At 37.9% G+C, this 26,048-nt stretch overlaps 2 pseudogenes; both read right to left on the bottom strand.

Moving 5' to 3' along the window:
- Positions 1–472: 472 nt before the first annotated feature.
- Positions 473–26,048, bottom strand: part of LOC133752489 (securin-like) — a 135,312-nt pseudogene continuing 109,736 nt past the window's right edge.
- Positions 18,461–18,552, bottom strand: LOC133753842 (small nucleolar RNA U3; annotated as a pseudogene).

Genomic DNA, 26,048 nt, shown 5'->3' with positions numbered 1-26,048 from the left:
TTTCGCGAGAGAGGTTTTCTATCTTGTCCATTAAGGATTTCTGTAGTTCAAGAATTTGTTTTTGAGAGCTTCTTAATGATCTTACCAATTTTTTGAGATCCGCTTCTTGCATTTCTTCTATCTCATCATCTTCATAATCTTGGATTGGGGTGCCTTTTTCATTTGGGGGCATGAGAGTGACTTCCTTGCACTTGTTGCTTTGGTTTCTACGTTTGTTTGGCATCTTGGAGGTGTGGCCAAAGAGCTGTTTGGTTCTTCAGTGTTGCCTAGGCTGTGCTTCCAGCGCTGGGGCTCAAATTCTGTGGGTGGGCTTCTGTAGCTGGGTTTGCTGTTTTCCCAACTCTAGTGGCCCCCATGTCCGTGGCTCGATCAGTGTGGCTCGGGTCGGGTTGGCACGGCGTAGCTGGGCGCTGTTAGTTGCGGCTCAGGGCGGCTCTGTGTGGCTCGGCAGCTGGGCGCTGCTAGGTGCGGCTCAGGGCGGCTCTGTGCGGCTTGGCAGGGCTCGGCAGGGCTCGGCGGGGCTCGGCATGGCGCGGCGCAGCGCGGCGCGGCAGTGGGCCACCCCACACTCCTCGCAGGTCCTCCGTGTCACATCCACCAGATCCGGAAGAGTCTCCTCTGCAGTTTTTTCCTCTGAGTTTCTTCTTAAGGGTTCAGTAACTCCACCCTTGTTAAAATTTTTCTTCCCAAACTGCTGTGTGCGTCCTCACTCTTCCGCCATCTTGACTCCGCCCCCTATGATACTTTTTTAAAAATTAATTAATTTTCTATTCAATTTCCAATTTAACACCAGGTATTTTTTTTTCATTTCCAATTATCTTTATATACAGAAGATCAATTCAGTATATAATTAGTAAAGATTTCATCAGTTTGCACCCACACAGAAACACAAAGTCTAAAAATACTGTTTCAGTACTAGTTATAGCATCACTTCACATTAGACAACACATTAAGGACAGATCCCACATGGGATGTAAGTACACAGTGACTCCTGTTGTTGAAGTAACAATTTGACACTCCTGTTCATGGCGCCAGTAATCTCCCTAGGCTCTAGTCATGAGTTGTCAGGGCTATGGAAGCCTTTAGGGTTCGCTGAATTTGATCTTATTCCGATAGGGTCCTAGTCAAAGTGGAAGTTCTCTCCTCCCTTCGGAGAAAGGTACCTCCTTCTTTGATGGCCCCGTTCTTCCCACTGGGATCTCACTAACAGAGATCTTTCATTTAGGTCTTTTTTTCCCATGGTATCTTGGTTTTCCATGCCTACAATACTCTCATGGGCTCTTCAGCCAGATCCAAATGCCTTAAGGGCTGATTCTGAGGCCAGAGTGTTGTTTAGTACATCTGCCATTCTATGAGTCTGCTGTGTATCCCATTTCCCATGTTGGATATTTATCTCCCTTTTTGATTCTATCAGTTAGTATTAGCAGACACTAGTCTTGTTTGTGTGATCCCTTTGACTCTTAGACCTATCAGAGTCATCAATTTTGAACTGAGATTGATCACTTGGACTAGTGAGATGGCATTGGTACATGCCACCTTGATGGGATTGTATTGGAATCCCCTGGCACATTTCTAACACCACCATTAGGGGCAAGTCCGATTGAGCATGTCCCAAATTGCACATCTCCTCCCTCTTTTTCCCATCTCATATTTAACAGGGATCACTTTTCAGTTAAAATTAAAACACCTAAGAATAATTGTGTGTTAATTACAGAGTTCAACCACTAGTACTAGAACAACAACATCAACAACAAAAAATACTAAAAAGGATAAAGTATTACATTGTACATCAACAGTCAAGACAAGAGCTGATCAGGTCATTGTTTCTTATGGTGTCCATTTCGATTCATCAAGTTTCCCCTTTGGTGCTCAGTTAGTTGTCACCAATCAGGGAAAACAAATGATATTTTTCTCTTTGGGACTGGCTTAATTCACTCAGCATGATGTTTTCCAGATTCCTCCATCTTGTTGCAAATGACTGGGTTTTATTGTTTTTGACTGCTGTATAGTATTCTATAGAGGACATGTCCCATAATGTCTTTATCCAGTCTACTGTTGATGGGCATTTGGGTTGGTTCCAGGTCTTAGCTATTGTGAATAGAGCTGCAATAAACATTAATGTGCAGATGGCTTTTTTATTAGCCAAATTAATTTCCTTTGGGTAAATTCCAAGGAGTGGGATGGCTGGGTTGAATGGTAGGGTTATGTTCAGGTTTATGAGGAATCTCCAGACAGACTTCCATAGTGGCTTAACCAGTTTGCATTCCCACCAACAGTGGGTTAGTGTCCCTTTTTCCCCACATCCTCTCCAGCATCTATCCTTGGTAGATTTCTGAATGTGAGCCATTCTCACTGGGCTGAGGTGAAACCTCATTGTGGTTTTGATATGCATTTCCCTGATGGCTAGTGATCTTGAACATTTTTTCATGTGTCTGTTGGCCATTTGGATTTCCTCTTTTGAAAATTGTCTGTTGAGGGCCTTGGCCCATCTGTTAAGTGGGTTGTTTGTTTTGTTGTTGTGGAGTTTCTTGATTTCTTTGTAGATTCTGGTTATCAACCCTTTATCTGTTGCGTAGTTTGCAAATATTTTTCCCATTCTGTCGGTTGCCTCTTCACTTTCCTGACTGTTTCTTTTGAAATACAGAAACTTCTCAATTTGATGCAATCCCAAATGTTAATTTTGGTTTTGACTGCCTGTGTTTCTGGGGTCTTTTCCAAGAAATCTTTGTCTGTGCCTATATCTTGCAGGGTTTCTCCAATGCTCTCTAATAATTTGATGGTCTCGGGTCGTAGATTTAGAACTTTAATCCATGTTGAGTGAATTTTAGTGTAAGGTGATAGGTAGGGATCTTGCCTCACATTCTGCACGTGGAAATCCAATTTTCCCAGCACCATTTATTGAATAGACTGTCCTTACTCCAGGGATTGGTTTTGGATCTTTGATCAAATATAAATTGGCTGTAGATGTTTGGGTTGATTTCTGGTGTTTCTATTATGTTCCATTGGTCTATCCATCTGTTTCTGTACCAGTACCATGCTGTTTTGATAACAACTGCCCTGTAGTATGTCCTGAAATCTGGTATTGTGATGCCTCCAGCTTTGTTTTTGTTGTACAAGATTGCTTTAGCTATTCGAGGTCTTCTGTGTCTCCATATGAATTTCAGCATCATTTTTTCCAGATCTTAGAAGAAGGTCTTCGGTATCTTGATTGGTATTGCATTGAATGTATAAATTGCTTTTGGGAGAATAGATATTTTGATGATATTGATTCTTCCAATCTATGAGCATGGAAGATTTCTCCATTTTTTGGTATCCTCTTCTACTTCTTCTTTAAGGTTTTGTAATTTTCATTGTACAGATCTTTAATGTCCTTGGTTAAGTTTATTCCAAGGTATTTGATTGTTTTTTTTAGCTATTGTGAATGGGATTGATCTTAGATGTTCTTCCTCAGCCGTGGCATTGCCTGTGTATACAAAGGCTGTTGATTTTTGTGCATTGATTTTGTATCCTGCTACTTTGCCAAACTCTTTGATGAGTTCCAGCAGTCTCTTAGCAGAGTTCTTTGGGGCCCCTACATAAAGAAACATATCGTCTGGAAAGAGGGATAGTTTGAGTTCTTCCTTCCCAATTTGTATCCCTTGAATTTCTTTTTCTTGCCTAATAGCTCTGGCTAAGACTTCGAGAACTATATTAAATAGCAGTGGTGAGAGTGGGCATCCCTGTCTGGTACCAGATCTCAGTGGAAATGCTTCCAACTTTTCCCCAATCAATAGGATGTTGGCCGTGGGTTTTTCATATATTGCTTTGATTGTATTGAGGAATGTTCCTTCCTTACCCAGTTTGCTTAGAGTTTTCATCATGAAAGGGTGTTGTATTTTATCAAATGTTTTCTCTGCGTCCATTGAGAGAAGCATATGGTTTTTCTTCTGCAGTCTGTTAATGTGGTGTATCATGTTGATTGTTTTGCGAACATTGAACCATCCCTGCATACCTGGAATGAATCCCACTTGGTCTGGGGGGGATGATCTTTCTGATGTGTTATTGCATTCTACTGGCCAGAATTTTATTGAGGATTTTTGCATCTATGTTCATCAGGGATATTGGTCTGTAATTCTCTTTCAATGCCGCGTCCTTTTCCAGCTTAGGAAGTAAAGTGATGCTGGCTTCATAGCAAGAATTTGGGAGGATTCCCTCTTTTTCGATTGTTCTGAAAAGTTTGAGGAGAATTGGAGTTAATTCTTCTCTAAATGTCTGGTAGAACTCAGCAGCGAATCCATCTGGCCCTGGGCTTTCTTTGTTGGGAGGGCCTTTATTACTGTTTCAATTTCTGTCTCAGTTATTGGTCTGTTTAGGTTTTCTATGTCTTCCTGGTTCAATTTAGGTAGGTTGTGTGTGTCCAAGAATCTTTCCATTTCTGATCGATTTCGCTGTTTGCTGACATAGAAGTCCTTGTAGTAATTTCTGATGATTCTTTTTATTTCTGTGCTTTCTGTTGTTATGTTTCCATTTTCTTCTCTGATTGTATTGATTTGAGTCTTTTCTCTTCTTTTTTTTTAGTTAGTTTGACCAATGGGGTGTCAATTTTGTTTGTTTTTTTCAAAAAACCAGCTCCTCGTTTGGCTGATTTTTTGTAATTTTTTTTGTTTTGTTTTGTTTTAATCCTGTTGATTTCTTCTTTGATTTTAATTATTTCTCTTCTCCTACTGGGTTTTTGTTTGCTTTGCTGCAGATTTTCTAGATCCTTGAGATGACTTGAAAGCTCATCTATTTTTTGCCTTTCCAGTTTCTTGATGTAGGCACCTATTGATATAAATTTTCCTCTTGACACTGCTTTTGTTGTATCCCAGAGGTTTTGGTATGTTGTGCTGTTATTCTCATTTACTTCCAGAAAATTTTTGATTTCTCTTTTAATTTCTTCTATGACCCATTGTTCATTCAGGAGCATGTTGTTCAATCTCCATGTGTTTGCACGTGCTCTAGGGATTCCAGAGTTGCTAATTTCCAACTTCATTCCTTTGTGGTCTGAGAAGCTGCATGGTATGATTCTAATTCTTTTGACTTTGTTGAGACTTGCTTTATGGCCTAGTATGTGGTCAATCCTAGAGAAGGTTCCATGTACTGCTGAGAAGAATGTAAATGCTTTCTTTGTAGTATGAAATGTTCTGTAGATATCTGTTAGATCCATTTGGGCTATAGTGTCATTTAAATCTACTGTCTCCTTGTTGATCTTCTGTCCTGTTGATCTGTCTATCTCTGAGAGTGGAGTATTGAAGTCCCTATTGAAGTCCCCCAGAACTATTGTATTGGGGTCTAAGTCTCCCTTTAAGTCCCTTAACAAGTCTTCTAAATAAGCTGGAGCCCTGAAATTAGGTGCATATACATTGATAATCGTTATGTCTTCCTGTTGAATGGATCCCTTAATCATAATATAGTGCCGCTCTTTGTCTCTCCTAACAGTTTTTTGTGGTAAAGTTTATGTTATCTGATATTAAGATGGCTACGCCCGCTCTTTTTTCATTTCTGTTGGCATGGTATATGTTTTTCCAGCCTTTCACTTTCAGTTTGTATGCATAATTGTTGGAAAGGTGAGTTTCTTGTAAGCAGCAAAAAGATGGGTTTTGTTCCTTAACCCAATCAGCCAATCAGTGTCTTTTAACTGGACAGTTCAGGTCATTAACATTCAATGTGACTATTGAGAAGGAGTAATTTTGCCCTGCCATTTGCCAAAGATACTTTCTAATATATGGTTTGAGATTCCTGTGATCTTTTGCTGTGAGGTTTCATTCCTTTACCTTCTTTCATATTGGTGACCGTGTTTCTGTGTTTCTGTGTGTATCACATCTTTAAGCATCTTTTGCAGGGCTGGATGAGTGGCGACAAATTCTTTCAATTTCTGTTTGCTGTGAAAGGTCTTTATTTCACCTTCATTCACAAATGAGAGCTTTGCAGGATATAATATTCTGGGCTGGCAGTTTTTCTCTCTTAGTACCTGGGCTATATCTCGCCATTCTCTCCTAGCTTGTAGGGTTTCTGATGAGAAGTCAGCTATGAGTCTAATTGGAGATCTTCTGAGAGTAATCTGGACCTTTCTCTCTTGCACATTTTAGGATCTTTTCTTTATGTTTCACTGTGGTGAGTTTGATTACGACGTGTTGTGGTGAGGATCTCTTTTGGTCATGTTTATTAGGGGTTCTATGAGCTTCCTGTAGTAGGATGTCTTTATCCTTCTCCAAACCTGGGAAATTTTCTGCTAGTATCTCACTAAAAAGGCCTTCTAATCCTTTCTCCCTCTCCATGCCTTCAGGAACTCCTAGAACCCGAATGTTGTGTTTTTTAATAGTATCCTGTAGATTCCTGACAGTATTTTTTAAATTTCTAATTTCTTCTTTTTTTCTTTAATTCGCCTGTTTCCTTTCCTGTTCTCTGTCTTGTAAGTCTGATATTCTCTCTTCTGCTTCACCCATTCTGTTTTTTAAGGCTCTCTAATGTGTTTGTCATTTGATCTATTGAGTTCTTCATTTCATTGTGGTTTTTTGTCACTATCACATTTTCATGTTCTACTAGTTGTTTCATTTCATTTTGATTCCTCCTTAATGTTTCATTTGCCCGTGACAGATTTTCTATCTTGTCCATTAAGGATTTCTGTAGTTCAAGAATTTGTTTTTGAGAACTTCTTAATGTTCTTATCAATTTTTTGAGATCTGCTTTTTGCATTTCCTCTATCTCATCATCTTCATAATCTTGGATTGGGGTGTCTTGTTCATTTGAGGGCATCATAGTGTCTTCCTTGCTCTTGTTACCTCAGCTTTTACGTTTGTTGTTTGGCATGTTGGAGATAATTTATGTTTTTTTTTTTTTTGGCTGTGGTGTTTTTTTCTCATTATACTATTCCTCTAAGTGGGCTGTCTGCTTTGATGGATCCTTAGAGGCTGTGATGGGTGTGGCCAGAGAGCTCTGTTTGATTCTTCAGGTTTAAGGGTGTGGTAAAAGTGACTCACCCAGTTTGTTCTCTCCCTTGCTCCTTGCTGCATCTCTCTCTCTCTCTCTCTCTCTCTCTCTCTTTTCTGACTCAGTTGGGAAGTAATTCCACACAGCTGAGTGGAACTGAGGGTAGTTGAAATCTGGCCTCTGTGAGTATTCGTTTGATCTACCGCTGGGGCCACACAAAAAGTTTATGCAGCCCTCAATGTGTTCTCAAGTTTCGCCACAGTCCCAAGGTTACAGAGTTTGCGTACTTGGTGAGTTCGCTCCCCCCTCCTCAGATTTTCACAGTCTCAGATTGTTAGCTCCACCTGCTTTCACCAGATTCTAACCTCCTGTTATTTCTCCCGACCAGAGTCAAATTTTTCTGTTTGTCTACTCACGGTTGCTGCTTTACAGATGTAAAATAGCACCTGCTCTTTGTCCTGCTCGGCTTTGTAAGGTGAGTGGAGAGAGAGGCTAGTGTCCGTGCTGGTTCCCCTGATTTATTTGTTTTTTTTTTCTCTCCTCCAGTCTGCCTGGTGAAATTTCCTCAGTGGTGTCTCAGGCCTCTGCCTTCCCTCTTCAATGGCTCGATTTTCTGAGGTTTTTGTCTTACCTCCCATTCCCTCGCCAGGGAGATTCTGTGGCTTGGCTCCCGTGACTGGGCTTCCACGTGGTGGGCTCCCTCTGGGTCCTCTGTGTCACATCCACTAGATCCGGAAGCATTTCCTCTGCAGTTTTTTTCTTGAGTCTTTTCCTGAGGCTACAGTAACTCCACTTTTATTAAACTATCTTTTCCCAGACTATTGGTGCATGCCCTCACTATCCACCATCTTGGCTCCACCCCCCAGTTTTCTTTTTTATGTAGGACATTAGGCTAGTAAAGTCTGTGCAAAAAGATACAACTTTTGAGCCAGGTTTGGCTCAACAAGAAATTGATACCCCAAAACTGAAGCTAAAATATTTGCAAGAGTGACTACAATTTGCAGATAATCAGACAATTGACAGGAAGTCAGGCTCCTCTAAAGCATTCTAAACCACTTTCTTCTCAGGGAACCAAATAACTTGGCCTTACCTTATTAGGAAACTGTTACCCTATAATACTTTACAGCTAAAATGAATGTTGAAGGAGCAATAATCACCTTTATGAAACAAGTGTAGGCCAGATTTCAGGAGACCTGCAATTGCATTGTGGCATCTCAATCAATTACATTGAAATAGCAGCAGCTGCAGAGGCATGGTTACCATAGAAACAAAATAAGCAGAGCTTATAGAATTGGACAACAGGACCTAAGCACCCTATGCACTTCTATGTGAAGACAGTTCAGAGTGTAATTATGCCAACTCATGCAACACACAAATAGCCATATTAATACACAGAGCACAATCCCTGAAATCTTCCCTGAGGGTTCCCCTCTGGGACTGTATCACAGTAAATACACTGAGTAAACAAACCTAAATGGGCTCCACCACAACCCTGTACTGGACGTCATTCCGTGCTAGAATCGGTTGGTCATTCTGTATGCTCCACCATCATTCTCCTGCATTAAGTACAACTTATCCTTTCTCATGTGATCCTACTTTTGGATCAGCAATAACTCTCCCTTTATATTGTTACCAGAGTCATATTTTTAAAATTTAAGTATATGATCATGTTACTATCTAATAAAACTCTTTCCACAGGTTCCTCTCAACCTCTCATATTTTCAAAAATATATACTGGGGTTCCTTTACCCAATAAGTGTGAGAAGTGCTTCTGAATATATTCCCACTTCTCATAATTCACCCTACATACTGGTGTATTGAGAACTCTAAAAAGAGTATCATAGAAAATCTCTTTGTTTGAACACAGTGCTTCCATACTCATTTGGCCACAGAGCTTTTTTTTTTTAATTATACCTTTATCAACATGTCCAAGACAGTGTTACACTAACTTATCAGTCTCTTCAACATCTAAACCTTGTAACACTTTCGAAAAAAATAGTTGGGTAGTATGTCAATATCTGGAACAATTTACATATCCTTGGTATTTTGTTTAGTTTTGAACTTAATGTCCTTGTATTTTATTTTAAAATTTTATAATTCTACATATATATGGGGTACAGTGTGATATTTCAATATACGCTTAAAATGTGTACTGATCAAATCAGAGCATCAATATTTCCCCCCTCTTTGATTTTACTGTTAAAACTTGGAGCTCCTTTCTTCTATTTGTTTATAAAATACAGAAGAGGTTATTGTGAACTATAGTCTCCCCACTATGTTGTGTAACAGTAGGAACTAATACTTTTGATCTAATTCTGATTTAGTACCATTATCTAACCTCCCTACATGCCATCCAACCCCTAGGTATATATTCCTAATAGAAGTTAGAAATTGACAAGGAACTTCAATTCCTAGTGGATACTTAAGATTTTCCATAGAGTGAACCCTAATATAAGCTGTGAAGTTTGAGTGATGATGTTGCATTCATCAATTGTAACAGATTATACTGCTAGGGTGAGTGATGTGTGCAGTAGGAGAGGTTGTGCATGCATGGGGACAGGATTATATGGGAATAATTATATAAAACAAACAAAAAACCTCATATTTTCTAAGCAACTTGTAACTAAAAAGAACATGGGCTTTTTTTTTTTCATGTAACTAAGAGATAGTGTGTTTTCATTGACTCTTTTTTTTTATTTCTAAGTTGCCAAAAAAATCCTGGGGGTTATATTGATATGTAGCTCATTGGTTTGTTTTAGATAAAGTGATAAACTTTGTTTTGCTCAGCAATTTTAGTCCCACAGGAAAAAAAAATACTGATTGGAATGTACAGAGTTTCCAGATCTGTTAGAAACAAATTTCTGTTGGTAAACCAAAACAGCTTTCAAGCAGAGAGAATAACCCATGTAAAGGTAAAGTAACATAAGAAAAGAGGTTGTAAAGAGTGGTAGGTGATGAGGCCAGGTTGAAAACACCCTTTAGTGTCACTTTCAGAGTTTTTAAATCCAGTAGGCCAACAGGATTAAGTCAAAGGTGTGTTCATTTCAGCAATAGTGATGGCATTTTAGGAAAAATGTACAAGAAAAGCAAAACTAGTCAGGAAATGCAGCTGCAGCCAGTGAATGTTTCTGGAATTGACAAGAAAACTTTAAGATTGATAAAGAATGACCTGATTTTTAGGAGTGGGATTTTTAGTGTCCACATCATCTCTGAACTAAATTATCACAAGTGTATTTTAAATGTTCTCCCAAGTCCAGTCTTGTCCCCTTCTAGCCCCACCAACACAGGTTTTATATTCCAATCAGAGTCACAGATCAGTGGTTCTCAAAATTTAGTGTGTATTGGAATTTCCCAGAGGACCTGCTGAGCAATACCTTTATGGGAGGGCTGATAATGTATACTCTTAATATCTCCCAGATGATGCTTCTGATGCTTGTCCTTAAACCACACTTCGAGGACCACTGATATAAAAAAAAATGTTATCAACTTCCTGCTGAAAATGCCTCAATATTTCCTTGGTGCCACAAGGAAAAACCTAATCTGCCTAACAAGTTTGTAGATTATCTGGCCTTTGCTCTTGTCTTTCGTCTCATATCTCACCCCTCCCCTTGTTTCCAATTTTTGCTTTTTGTTTAATGTCTCTGTGACTATATGTATTTTCCCATCTGTGTGAAACTACCAATAGGTCACTTTCTCCATCAAACGAATTTCTATTTGTTGTTAAAAACTAAAATTATCCATAATTTATACAAATACTCCTCCTATCTGAAAGAGATGCTGTTTATTTGTGTTGCTAAAACATCTTGTATTAATGTCCATGGTTGTAATTACCATGAGATTTTACAATGTCTATTTGCATATTTGTTTTCTCCTCCAAAATATGTGCATGTGAAGGACAGGATTTTGTCTTGTGGTTCATTCATTTATCTGTTAGTTCAGAACCTAGCACAGTGCCTTCACATAAGGAAAACCCAATTAAAGTTGAATAAGTAAGAAAACTAATGAGTAAATAGGTCACAGCTTTGAAGGTAAGTGCTAGTATAACACTCATTGTAAAGATGAGGAAACTGAAGCCCACAGCCACAATCACAGCTAGTAGGCCATCACTAGCACCCCTGTATGTCTGGCCCCAACAGTTTCTTTTTTTAAAGATTTATTTATTTATTTGAAAGGAGAGTTGTAGAGGCAGAGAGAGAGAGAGAGAGAGAGGTCTTCCATCTGCTGGTTCACTCCCCAATGACCACAATGGACAGAGCTAGGCGATCTGAAGCCAGGAGCCTGGTGTTTTCCCCAGTCTCCTACACAGGTGCAGGGGCCCAAGGACATGGGCCACCTTCCACTGCTTTCCCAAGCCATAGAAGAGAGCTGGATTGCAAGTGGAACAGCCTGGACTCAAACAGGCGCCCATAGGGGATGCCGCTGCTGCAGACAGTGGCTTTACCTGCTACACTACAATGCTGGTCCACAAAACATTTTTATTTTAACCATTGTCTTGTATTGTACAATTGATTGGCTGTGTAGAACCAAGTGTCCTGTGAGATGCATCTACATTCACACATGTAAATATTAAAAATTACCATGGCCAGAAGGTATATCTGAGAAGTAATATTAATGTTACTGCTCCTTGAAATAGGCCTCAGAAATGCTCCTTCCCTTTATCCCTCAGTGAAGGGAAATTGGTACACAGCAACAAGACTCCATAGCAAAGCAAAAAGAAGAGACCAAGCTTAGGATATCAAAATCAAACACACACACACATACACACAGGAGCAAAATTGGACAGAGAGTTGAATGGTGATTGAGGCCTACTGAAGCTTCAGCCAACCCCATGAGGAGCTCTGTAGCAACTAATGCCCAACAGAGGTACCTCCAGTAGAAAAGGATGCCCAGACTCTTATACTCTCACCTTGCTATTGAATTATAGCCACCAAAGACAGAAATAATTGTGGATGGGGTGGATCAGATGAGACAGAATCAGAAGCAGCTCCCAGTTGAAGGTATTCTGTCCATTGCACTCTTCATACCTGGGCAGCAAGTTCTCCCTTCAAGGCTGAGCATCTCTGTGTCCACCAAAGTCCACTACTTCTGCCTTCCCCTGAGACTCACTTCATAAGAGTGAAGAGTAGTTATTCCAAACTTTTGGTAGGCCTCTTCCTGAGAAGAAACTCAGAAAAAGGAAGTTAGTACAACAAATATAGTACATTCCACTGTAGTTAGTCTTGCACTTGCAATTGATGCTTAGTGTCAGTCCTATAATATCCAATGTAAATTACCCTCATCTTTTCATATATTACTTGTTGGCATTGGTGGCTTCCCTGTCATGATGACCTTGATTCCATCCCTGAGTGATATGAGTCTCTGGTCACCATAACTCTCTCAGGCTAGACTCTTGAACTTCATTATTCAGAGTTACATTGACACAAGGTAGGTACAAAAAGATGTCCACGTTTACCACCTGGGTTCCTTTACTATTATTTTTTTAAGATTTACTTATTTATTTGAAAGGCAGAGTTACAGAAAGGCAGAGGCAAAAAGAGAGAGAGAGGGCTTCCATCTGCTGATTCACTCACCAGATGGCTGTAATGGCTGGAACTGAGCTTATCTGAAGCCAGGAGCCAGGAGCTTCTTCTGGGTCTCACACACAGGTGCAGGGGCCCAAGGACTTGGGCCATCTTCCACTGCTTTCCCAAGCCATAGCAGAGAGTTGGATCAGAAGAGCAGTAGCCAGAACTCAAGCCGGTGCTCATATAGGATGCTGGCACTGCAGGTGACAGCTTTACTGCATAGCGCTGGCCCCTCCATTACTATTTGTATAACAACATGCCTATCTCTTCTTGGTAATTAGTCAATGACTACCGGCAAGATGATGACTGTTTCCCCAAGGACAGATTATGAAGTCCTGTATTTGCAGTTGTAGATGGTAATTCAATGTTATATTGGCTGTAACCCCTAGTAAAAGTGTGCTTATTTTGATGAAAGGGACTACTACTATAAATATGTGGAGCCTACCATTCCAGGGACAGGAAGCAAAACATCACCAATTTGGTGATAGGGAGTAATAGTGAGTAGAGCCATCCCATTGCATTCATTCAATTGGTCTAGGATCACGTAGTCATCCTTTTGCATCACAACACTATATATGGCTTTGATTTAATTCATATATTTCATCCTGGATAATAGAACTCTATTCACACAATGGCCTTCAAGTTGACACTTCAGCTGTGTCTTATGTAGTCCTTAGCAGCAGTAATGTCATGACGGAAGAGACTCCTACCACCAATTTGTATCCTCATTTAATTATTCAGTAATGGCAACTCAGTGTTGGCTTCTACTCTCAGGAATTTGAACATTTGACATAATCAGAAGCTAAATCAGCTGTGGTGAGTGAGAACCCATCCTGTTGGTATCCTGTGTAGCCTCAATTTTTGTCTCTATGTACAGTTCTTGAGTGACCCGTGTCAGAAACTAGCAAATGTTAATAGAGTATCTCATTTTGTCTATGGTTTTTCAATGCCTCTATCATACTAGATGCTCTCTGGTGAGTGTTACAGTGTGAAAGAAAGTTCTATACACATTTACCTACTCATATGTTTCCAACTACATGCTGCTAGCATGGAGTCCCTTCTCCCTGACCTTCTAACACTTTTCTGTTTTCAGATAACTATTAGTCCAACAAGCCATTTGCCACTACTAATGATTAAATGGCAACTTTTTCTTCATAAAAAGGTAGATCTCATGGTGCATTGCTGAAATTATTGGGAAAATTGTTCAGCAATATTGTCTTTCCTGCCCACCAATGAATGACATTGTATTGCAGCTGCTATTCACTTTTGGTTTTCACTCATCTATCAAGCCAATTAATCTCTAAATCAAGCTTGGGTTTTTTTCATCAGTTAGCATGTGGGATACCCAATATGCCCATATGCATGACTGAGAGGGAAGATAGTGCAAATGTGGTAGAGATCACTGGGATCTGGGCTACTGGTTCACCTGGCTTCTTGGTACACTCTGATGTTACTTGCACTTGACCCCCTATGTTGTATGTCCTCCTTATGATGGGTTGTTTCTGGGTCTATAAGGCCTTTTGATTGGTGGGACTGACAAAACCCAACTCATAGAGGAAAATTATAGATGCATGGTCACTTGGGGTCCTAGGATTAGATAACTCTATCTATGCCAGTGCCATGTATCGTACCAAGAGTTTTTCCTTTCTTTTTTTCAGATGGCATTTTAAAATCCCTACTGAATTTACCATGGTCTTGATCCAGAACACTGGGAGCTCATATTGTTATTCTCCCACTGAAGCTTTCTATAAGCTTCCCAGATTATCTTTTCTCACATGGATATATCCAAAACCATAGGGTCTGCAATGATATGACTTAAGTAACAGGGATGCCTAGATGTTACCCTGCCTTAGAAATCTATTCTGCTCTATACCTGTCTCCATCTAGCAGCTTTGCTTTTCACTTTATATATGAACTAGATCAGTAGTTCAAAATGCAAAATATGTTCTCAGTAAAATGTAAAGATTCAGGGCTTCCTTCTTTGTAGTAGAGGCAGCATGTGTAACAGTTTGTCTTTTCCTTCAGTGAGAAGGTCCCAGCATACTTCTGACAGCTGAATGTTTAAAAACTATATTGATCTGAAAGGCTTTTGAATCTTTTAGTATTTATATTCCACCTCTTGGAGTAGACTGCATGTGTTTAATCAAGGTTTCCAGCTTGCTGACCTCATCTTGCTTATATTCCCAATTAGCACGAAATCATTGATTTAAAGGATCAATGTGATATTCTGCAGGACGTACAGATTGCTTAGATTGCTCCAGCTAACTTTATAGCAAGGGATCAGAGATTTCACACATTGTAAGGGCAAAACTAAAAATGTATTTAGATGCTCATCATTAAGCTGTTTTTGCTCCTATTTGTGATAAAAAATAATTTTCCAAATCAGTGGCCACATACCATGTAATCATATTAAAATCCTCTAATAACCATCTCATATGTACACTATGGCTTAGATGTAAGCCACATATCATCTAATATCTACTCTGTTTCTGCAGGGACCAGACTGGTGAATTACATGGAGATATGATGGAAAGTATCACCTCTGTACCCCTCATATCCTTAATTATGATAATAACTTCTGCTAACCTCAGGATATAATATTTTCTTCAATTTATTACCTTTATATGAAGTGAGAGGGCAGCTGCTATCTTGAAGGTGAAGGACACAGAATGTAGGTTGTTTCAACTAGTATGATGATTGAATTATTCCTTTGGAAACAGAGAAATAACCACTGGGTCAATTCATTGACCAGCAGACCGAGAGTAAGTCAGATCTTTGCCAAGATTTTGTTCATGATCTGGACTTCAGCATGTCTCGCATGTCTCTACCCTAACAGAAGAGGCATGACTTTTACTTACATCTTGTTTTCTACAAGTGGGTCAATGTAGCCACTTCTAGCTGTAGGAAAAACTGGCAAGGTGAGTACCTATGCTGATTACTAATCTAAATACAATCTGAGTTCTGTTAAGAAAAAGTAGAAAATAGTTAGTAGATAACTAAACTGTGCCTACAACAGTAATGCCTATTGGATCCAAGAGATTTATTTTTTGTTATGACACAAACATTTTGTACTTAATTTATATATAACCAGTTGGGAAGAATTACAACAATATTGAACACTGTTCTTTTTCAGTTTATGTATATACAATGCCGGAGTTTCCTGGCCTTGGTGAGGCCATATCCTTCGAAGCAATGACCATATGACTGAACAACATCTCTTTGTCCCAAGCTTTCCAGCTTTCCAGAATCCAATTTTCCCTGAACTAATGTGAACCATTAGCAATCCTTTGTGCTTTGTGCTTTCTATAAGGGAGAGAGAGAAAGCCAATATTTCATTAGTCTAGGATTATGGCCTTCCTACTTTTGGTGATAAAATTACCTTTTTTACAAAGTGATGATGATAGTAACTTTTAATTACATTGTAATTAATTTGCTTAATATCATTGGTAAAATTAAATTTCTAAAATATATGTAACACTAGAATTGAAAGGAAAGATGATTCAGATTTTAACCAATTTTTCTTACTGTCAGATAATGGCACACGTCAGTGTCCAGAAGAACTTTCAGTTTAATTATATATTTCAAATCATCTGAATTACACAGGATAAAGGTTGTTTCTTCAATATCATTCAACTTAGGCCAAGTTTCCTAATGCACATGAGGCCATCATTTGACTCAACTTAAACCATTTAAACAATCCTTTTCTATGGGAGAGGAACCTCTTTCTTTTTTAAAAAAAAGTGTTTTATTTGGGGCCAGTGCTGTGGCATAGTTGGTAAAGCTGCTGCCTGCAGTGCTTGTATTCCATATGGGTGCTGATTCTAGTCCCAGCCATTCCACTTCAAATCGAGCTCTCTGCTATGACCTGGGAAAGCAGTAGAGGATGACCCAAGTCCTTGGGCTCCTGCTCCTGCATGGGAGACCCGGAGAAATATACTGGCCCCTGGCTTCAGCCTGGCCCAACTCCAAATGTTGCGGCCATTTAGGGGGTGAACCAGTGGATGGAAGATCTCTCTCTCTCTCTCTATCTCTCTCTCTATCTCTGTAACTCTGCCTTTCAAATAAATAAATCTAAAAAAAATTATTTATCTCTCACATGAACACTTAAATCCACTGATTCTTCTTTCCCTCTGAACAGGACTATCAAGTGTTCTCATCAAAGGACATTTGATGGATTGCTTGAAGTGCTGGAAAAAGAGGGAGCTTTAGATTCTAAGAGATAAACAGGAAAAGTGTGAAAGAAGCTGTTACTTTTGCTTGCCTTTGGGGTAACATATCTAAAAAACAATCATATTTTATACATCTAAGATCAAATTTCTCTTAGCATTTTCACTCTGCATTATTAAGCTAAAATAATTTTTAGTTCCTTTTTGCATGTAACTGCAGGTCCAAAAAACAACATTAGTTATTCTGGCCTAGCTTTGTAATCCTAAGAAGCAAACCAGAACATGGAAGAAAATGCATCCCATTGCACCTATACCACTTACTACCTATACTATGATGTTTGAAATTTGATGAATACAATGAATTACAAGCGTATGAGAGCTAAATTATAGCAGACTTATACCACATCATTCAAATCATCTCTTGCATCTAAATATCATTTAAAGTTACTAAAGACCTGCTTTTAGCCATTACCTCATTTGATCTTCCTTGTTCTCCTATAAAATTACCAGAACATGGCAATTGTTAGTACTGATCACAAATATTTAAACTCTTTCTCCTTGCATTAGAAAAATTGCTCTTCTCTGCCCACTTAAAAGTATAGTCACAAGATTTGCCTTGGCTGATGAAGTATTAAGTGGAAGTGTCATATCCCAGTGGAGACCTGTAGAGCCAGTTCAGACTTTGCAACATTCTTTCCCTTTGTCAGAGCAACCAGCATTGTCCAAGCCTGGATCCCAGACAAAGAATGAGAATTTAGGGTAAGTACCCAGACTACAAAGAATGAATACGTATTATAAATGAAAAATAAACCTCTGTAGTTTTAAGTCACTAAGATTTTAAACTAGTTCATTATTGAGATTAGTTCATTATGGCAGCATACCCTAATTTATCCTGAGGTAAGGCAAGATTGCAGTGGCTTGATTCTGAGCAAAAAAATTGCCTGCAAAAAGCAGAAACCCATTCAAGCTATGTTGAGAAAATATGCTACAAATGTATTTCAGAAAATCCAAGTGTAAGAGACGTAGCCAATTCTTGCAAAATCTGTCAGATATTAGACAGTATCTTTATTCTGATTTCTCTCTCTCTCTTTGTTTTACTCTCTCTCTGTCTCTCTCTCTACACACACACACACACACACAGACACACACATCACATCACATTTCTTTCATTCCTTTCTCCTAACTTATCCATCTGCAAATGTCTCAGCATGCCTTCCCTCAGCAAATGGCTGCCTTATTCCTTGAATGAACATTAAACTTCTAGAGAATTAGGTTTCAAAACAGTCAGATGTCCTTCACTGGATCATTCAGCTCTGATGAAGGTCACAAGGTCATGTGAGAAGTAGGCTGCCCACTTTGCCCTGTAGGAGAGGCATATTCTCTAAGAGGGAATGGGCTGAAATGATAGGCATTTCCAGTTCACTGGTTAAAATTAGTATACTTCAGAGCAAAGAACAGAATTCAGATGTTCTGACTTCTAGCTCAGGGCTTTTCTCGTCACAATCATCTGCTATATCTTCAAACTGTAATATTTGGAAGAAATAATTGAATCTAAACTCTAATCCTAATACTTTTTATACTGGTTTGCTATTATGCATTTTTCTTAAAGTATGCACAAAACTAAACTCGTATATCACAGAAGATGCTCATGCTTCACTGGACAACAAATCAAAACTCCTAAAATTTATAGCTGTATAATATTCATTGTAATTGCCTTATTCTCTTGATTTTTTTGTATTTTTTCTGCACTAAATTTTCTTTGTACTAAATCCATTTAAGAAATCAGAAACAGAAATTTATTTTTGATGCTCTACACATTCAGAAAAACTTCTCTAGTAGGAAACTATAGAAATGATCCCTGAAAATATAGTCTTAAACTCATTTTTGATTATCTTCTCCAACTTTCAAAGTTAGTTATATTTTTCTATCCAGATATTTTGGCTCAAATTATCTCCCCCAAGTTATCATTAATAAAGAAATTGTAACATCATGAAGGTCAACTTAGTGAATTATTTACCCAAATTAATAAATATATCATTTTGAGTCTCTTATGATGTTAGTCTCATTTTTGTTGAGTTCTCTTAAATTTAATATGCAAAACTCAATATTCTTTGAAAATTTCTGCACAATTGACTGAACTAATGTACATTAAGTGAGCAGTAATAACTTTATCATATCTCTGTGAATAGAAATGCTGGGATTCCCATAGGGTCATTTAATCCCTAATATTGATAATAATTGTTTAATATAAGGATATAAGAGATTTATCTTCTCTTTTCTCCCTATACTACTTTACTTATTGTGTCTATTTAGGTACCTGATTATGGCATAACAGTGTTTTTTATCACATATTCTCATTAGTAACCAATACTTGAAATGTTTTTAAATTCACAGCTTTTAGGTTTCTAGACAAATGCTTAATGCAAAGCTTCATTTGGAGACAACATATTGTCATAGAAAGAGCTCATTCCAGAATTGAAAAACCTGAATTTTAGTTCTACTTTTGTTTCTTTATTAAATATAATCAACGTTCTACAAATCATGTAGATTTTGAGCTTGCATTTTCTCATCTGGAAAATATGAGCTGTAATGCTGCTCCCCCAATTTCTCATGCTCACTGTAGTTTCAAAGGTGATATACGTGAGAGTTGTTTTAGACACTGAGAAACAATATATGAATAGTACATACCATTGCCATTTTTAGGAACCTATCTCATAATAAGCTCTTCAAAATCAACACTCAGAGAAAACTTAAGAATAATCTTAAATAGAAAATACACGATCCCTGACTTAGCAGCATCTGAGTTATAAATGATTCATACACGCAGTTTGCCACAGTTATCCCAATTGTTATGGCCAATGTAAAACCAACTGGAATTTTCAGACAAACTGTAGGTTCATAAATGGAAGGAAAGAAGAAGATATATAAAAATATATCACTTTTAGAAGAGTACCAATGATAGATTCCTTGTCATACCTAATAGCAGACAACCAAATCCTAAAACTCATGTGCCCTCTTCAAGGTTTTTCACTGCAAGAAATTCTACCAATTATAGACTCCACCACATTAATGGGCATCGTCTTTGAAAATGTGAAAGCCTTTTCTTAACCCTTACTCTTTAAAAATTGAGGTTTTTGTTGAGATGAGGAGGTAGACATTTTATGGCTGGTAATAGTTTGTGGGGATGTAAATCTGGGTGATTTTCTCTGTTGGAGAACCAGGACAATATGAAGGTATTAGAATCTAAGACTAAGGAACAGGAGGGACGTTATGAGGATCATAAACATGAACTTCATATATTAGAAGAAGTACCTATGGTCACCCTATAACCTGAAATGGAAGAAACACTATTCCTTTACTTTTTCTTTCTCTTCCTCCGCTTCCTCCTTTTTGTCCTTCTTCTTTCAACACATGAACTCCGTGTTAGGGCATATGGTTACTAATATCCAGATGCTCCCTTTACCCCTACATTACATTTCGGGAATGCTGTACTCAGTTTGCAGAAATCAGAGCAATGAGATCAGATCTAGTTTCATTTCCAACCATAAATTGCATATGAAGACATACAGCCTTTTAGATCAATCCCCTTAGATTGACTGATTTTCTGTGTCTTAGATCAGTTTGTTTGTCTTATCACTCCCTGGATGTATGTGTGGGAAACATAGAAACATAGGAAGAAAAATATTGGATTATTTCAATAGTCACGTGTATATGAGACAACTGAAGAAAATGACACTGCTTTTCCATTTAAAATTCAATTTATATTTGAGGGCAAATTAAATTCCTCATCTTGAACTGTATGCAAAAGGTTAATATTGATAACAAATATTTTTTGAGCACTTGCCATATATCAGACAATGTGGTATATAATGTGATATATTTCAAGATATGGAAACCATTCTCCACATCGTAAAATAGCTTACTATCTAACAGAAAGCAGATGTAGACATCAAGTAGCATTGCAATATGAAAAATACTTTCTTAGGGGGACACACAAGGTTCTATGAGAGAATAGGAAAATTTTCTGAAGAACATGTTTTCAAACAAGTGAGGAAGAAATTAGAAGAGTACTCAAGAGAGAAGGAATATAATGTGCAAAGTTCAGCATTGAGATAAATCATAATATTTGAAGTGAAATTTCTCATTTTTTTTAGAAAAAAGAAGTTTATTCTCTTTTTTGTAACCTAGAAACATTTTACTTAATGCATACAAACTTCATGCATTTAAAATATATAAATTTAGGAACATAGTGATTCTTCCCATGGTACTATCCCTCCTGCCTGCACTGCTAACCTTCTTCCTCCTCTCTCCCTATTCCCATTCTTTTTTTTTTTTTTTACAATTAACTGTATACACATAAAATTAACCCTATACTAATTACAGACTTCAACAAGTACTATGGGAAAAAAAACCTGTTCCTAATGAACCAAGACAATGGGTGTTCAAAATCATCATATTCCAAAGTGTCAATTTCACTTCTATAGATTACCTTTTAGTTTACCGCTGATCAGGGAGAACATATGGTAGCAAATTTACAATTTGACTAAAAGGTAGAGTTAGGTAAAAAATGTGGGAAGATTAGCAAGAAACAAGACTGGCAGGGGGCCTTATAAGTTTTATTTTTAACATATTACTGTGGTTCTCCAATTACAAATGATGATAACTTGGAAAGATTTTGGAGTCAGATGAGGGCAATAAATAATACTTTTCTACCACATCTGAGGTCAGAAACAACTAATGGGGAAAAAAAGGAAGGCAGAGAAATGTAGATAAAAATATCAAATGTGGGCCGGCGCCATGGCTCAATAGGCTAATCCTCTGCCTTGCGGCGCCAGCACACCGGGTTCTAGTCCCGGTCGGGGCACCGATCCTGTCCCGGTTGCCCCTCTTCCAGGCCAGCTCTCTGCTGTGGCCAGGGAGTGCAGTGGAGGATGGCCCAAGTTCTTGGGCCCTGCACTCCATGGGAGACCAGGATAAGCATCTGGCTCCTGCCAACGGAACAGCGCGGTGTGCCGGCTGCAGCGCGCCTACCGCGGCGGCCATTGGAGGGTGAACCAACGGCAAAAAGGAAGACCTTTCTCTCTGTCTCTCTCTACTGTCCACTCTGCCTGTCAAAAAAAATATCAAATATGTTGGAAAGCATGTTTTTATACCTGTTATAATGGCAGGTAGACTTGTTAATATTGCATCCATAATTTGAATTTATGGATCAAAGTATAGGCACTATCAGAAAGCCATTGTCTTCTCTTACATCAGATGAGCCTACAAAATTATAGCATGGAGAATCAGAGAATACATGCTTCCTTCAAGGCAAATTGCCTTCCAAAATGGATCCTGGGAACTAAAAGACATGAGTATGCCAATGTACCATAATGTACAATAATAGATGCAACAGCAACAACTAACTCATCCAGACTTAGGAAATTAAAATATGAGAACACAAACATAAGAGTTCTCAAAACTAGCAAAATGAGATGGAAGAAAAAATGTTATACTACAAAAGAGGAAGAATAAAATTGGTATTAGATTGTTCACCAGCAATCTGTGTTTCTGTGCATTTATTGATTAGCCATCATCCTTCAATATGCTATTACACAACCACATAGTTGGATCATGCAAATGTGTAACTTCTTAAGAAAAAGTAAGGGACTATTTGGGATGAGATCAAACATGTTTGGTAAATTGTGTATAGAATTATAGGATGAAAATTATTGTCTCTTAGAAGGTTGAAAGTGTTACACCAATGGGTTTTCCAGCATCTTTGTTTTTCTTAATTTTCTGTAATAACCTCCCATCGTCATTTTAAAATTCTGAATATCCAGGTAATTGATTTCTTGGTTTAGCACTCTGTGTTTCTTATTTGTCTGATACATTCATTTCTTTTTTGATATGTTCTAAAATGTGTGCAATCTCAATAACATTTTCTTCTAGTATTTCCTGAGAGTTCCTTTTAGTTTTCTGATTGTCATTGCTTCATATGGACCTGCTCTTTCATGTCGCTGTCTTCAAATATCTAGTTAGGGTATGCCCTTCATATTTTAACATTTAGCAAGAAAAAAATATTTGTATATCCAAGAAGCTTGTTCATTCACAAATTTTGCTTTAACGAGGGAAATCGGAGGAAGGGTGGGAGCATTGGCAAGAGAGAGGGCAGGGTGGGATGTATCACTATATGCCTAAATCTGTATATATGAAACACATTGAATTTACTACCTTAAATAAAATAAAAAAAGAAAGCAAGAAATAGAAATTTTAAAAATCTAACTTTATACATAAAAAAGGAGAGCAATCTGTTTCATAAAGTGAACCAACAGGAGGCAAAATCATGGAGGTGCTATTATACTAGTTACCTTAATATCCCCAAATATGAACCATTAAACTTTTTAGAAAATTATTTTATGATTTTGTTTGCATTTTGTTTGTTTCCCTGGGAGAGAAATTCTGGTAGTTGGTGGTAAAAAGTTAATAAGCTTAAGTTTGTTGAGGTTGCATTTCTCTTTAACAGTTCCTTTTTATAAAAAGCAGTCTCTCAATGATTCTGCAAGTGAAAATAACTCTCTCCTCAGCTGTTTACTATAGCTCGTCTATCCCATTCATCAGTCACTACTCCTGCATCTACTCTAGAACATTTTCTAGAAATTTCTAGACATCTCTTTTCCATCAATGATTTCCTCTGGTTATTTTTATGATAGTGGGTTAAAGGGTGCCTCAGGGAAAAGTGGGGTTCAAAATGTATGTTCTGGGGCCGGCCCGTGGTGCTTTCCCCTGGGAAAGCAGTGGAAGATGGCCCAAGTGTTTGGGCCCCTGACCCACGTGGGAGACCAGAAGGAAGCACCTGGTTTCTGGCTTCAGATTGGCACAGCTCCAGCAGTTGCTGCCATATGGGGTGTGAACCAATGGAGGGAAGATCTCTGTGTGTCTCTCTGTCACTATCTGTAACTCTACCTCTCAAATAAAATAAATAAAATCTTTAAAAAGATGTATGTTCTGCTATCCTGAACTGGAAGCATTTGTAAGTACTTCAAATTCTGACACTGTTAGGTTTCTTCATCAAATGATACAATACTGACAGTATCAATACATAAGAGTGCCTGCTAGAGCATGAGAGAAATATATGTTCTCCATTTGATAAAGATATTTGTTGTAAAGCCAAGGCTATACAGACAGTTGTGACAAAGATGTGAAGACATATGAAACAGAATAGAGAACTCAAACAATCCTAATTATAGAAGTGTAATAGATATTTATATCTAAATATTGGAAAAATGATATGTGTACATATATATTACATTCTAGATTAGTATGTAAAGTACAAAATATTTAATAAAATTTGGAACAATGGGTTTTTCCATATGAGACAAAAAATTGTATCCCAGTTTCATATCACACAAAAATCAATTCCAACTGGAAATCTGTATATATGAAATATCTGAAATTTATAAACCTTAAATAAATTTTTTAAAAAGAAAAGCAACAACAAAACCATGAGTTTGAAAAAAAATCAAAATCCTTAAAGCAAAAAAAAGGTAAATTTGAAAGGAAAACTTTTTTTTACGTTTACATAATTTTTTTTTATTTAATGAATATAAATTTCTAAAGTACAGCTTATGGATTACAATGGCTTCCCCCCACATAACTTCCATAACTTCCCTCCCACCTGTAACCCTCCCCTTTCCCACTCCCTCTCCCCTTCCATTCACAACAAGATTCATTTTCAATTCTCTATATACAGAAAATCAGTTTAGTACATACAAAGATTTCAACAGTTTGCCCCCACGTAGCAACACAGAGTGAAAAAATACTGTTGGAGTACTAGTTATAGCATTAAATAACAGTGTACAGCACATTAATGACAGAGATCCTGCATGATGTTTTTTTTTAAAAAGATTGATTAATTTTCCATGTAATTTCCAATTTAACAACAAGGTTTTTTTTGTTTATTTTCAATTATCTTTATATACAGAAGATCAATTCAGTATATACTAAGTTAAGATTTCATCAGTTTGCACCCACACAGAAACATAAAGTGGAAAAATACTGTTTTAGTACTAGCTATATCATTACTTCACATTGGACAACCCATTAAGGACAGATCACAAATGGGATGTAAGTACACAGTGACTCTTGATGTTGATTTAACAATTTAACACTCTTGTTTATGGCGTCAGTAACCTCCCTAGGCTCTAGTCATGAGTTGCCAAGGCTATGGAAGCCTTTAGGGTTTGCTGACTTCGATACTATTCTGACAGGGTCATAGTTAAAGTGAAAATTCTCTCCTCCCTTCGGAGAAAGGTACCTCCTACTTTGATGGCCCCGTTCTTTCCACTAGGATCACACTCGCTGAGATCCTTCATTTAGGTCTTCTTCTTCTTCTTCATCTTTTTCTTTTTTTCCCAGAGTGTCTTGGTTTTCCATGCCTAAAATACTCTCATAGGCTCTTCAGCCAGATCCAAATGCCTTAAGGGTTGATTCTGAGGCCAGAGTGCTATTTAGGACATCTACCATTCTATGAGTCTGCTGTGTCTCCCCCTTCCCATTTTGGATCCTTATCTCCCTTTTTTGGTTTTATCAGTAAGTATTAGCAGAGATTAGTCTTGTTTGTGTGATCCCTTTGACTCTTAGATCTATCAGTGTGATCAATTGTGAACTGAAATTGATCACCTGACCTAGTGAGATGTCATTGATACGTGCCACCTTGATGGGATTGCATTGGAATCCCCTGGCATGTTTCCAACTCCACCATTTGGGGCAAGTCCGACTAAGCATGTCCCCAATTGTATATCACCTCCATCTCTTTTTCTCATTCTTATATTTAACAGGGATCACTTTTCAGTTAAAATTTAAACACCTAAGAATAATGGTGTGTTAATTACAGAGTTCAACCACTAGTACTAGAACAAAAAATATACAAAAATGGATAAAGTATTACATTGTACATCAACAGTCAGCACAAGAGCTGATCAAGTCACTATTTTTCATAGTGTCCATTTCACTTCAACGGGTTTCCCCTTTGGTGCTCAGTTAGTTGTCACCAATCAGGGAAAACAAATGATATTTGTCTCTTTGGGACTGGCTGAATTCACTCAGCATGATGTTTTCCAGATTGCTCCATCTTGTTGCAAATGACAGGGTTTCATTGTTTTTGACTGCTGTATAGTATTCTATAGAGTACATGTCCCATAGTTTCTTTATCCATTCTACTGTTGATGGGCATTTGGGTTGGTTCCAGGTCTTAGCTATTGTGAATTGGGCTGCAATAAACATTAACGTGCAGACAGCTTTTTTGTTTGCCGATTTAATTTCCCTTGAGAAAATTCCAAGGAGTGGGATGGCTGGGTTGTATGGTAGGGTTATGTTCAGGTTTCTGAGG

The sequence above is a fragment of the Lepus europaeus genome, chromosome X (genome assembly GCF_033115175.1).
Source record: "Lepus europaeus isolate LE1 chromosome X, mLepTim1.pri, whole genome shotgun sequence".
NCBI lineage: Eukaryota > Metazoa > Chordata > Mammalia > Lagomorpha > Leporidae > Lepus > Lepus europaeus.
Note: the sequence above shows the minus strand (reverse complement) of the source record. Positions and strands in the feature narration are given on the sequence as shown.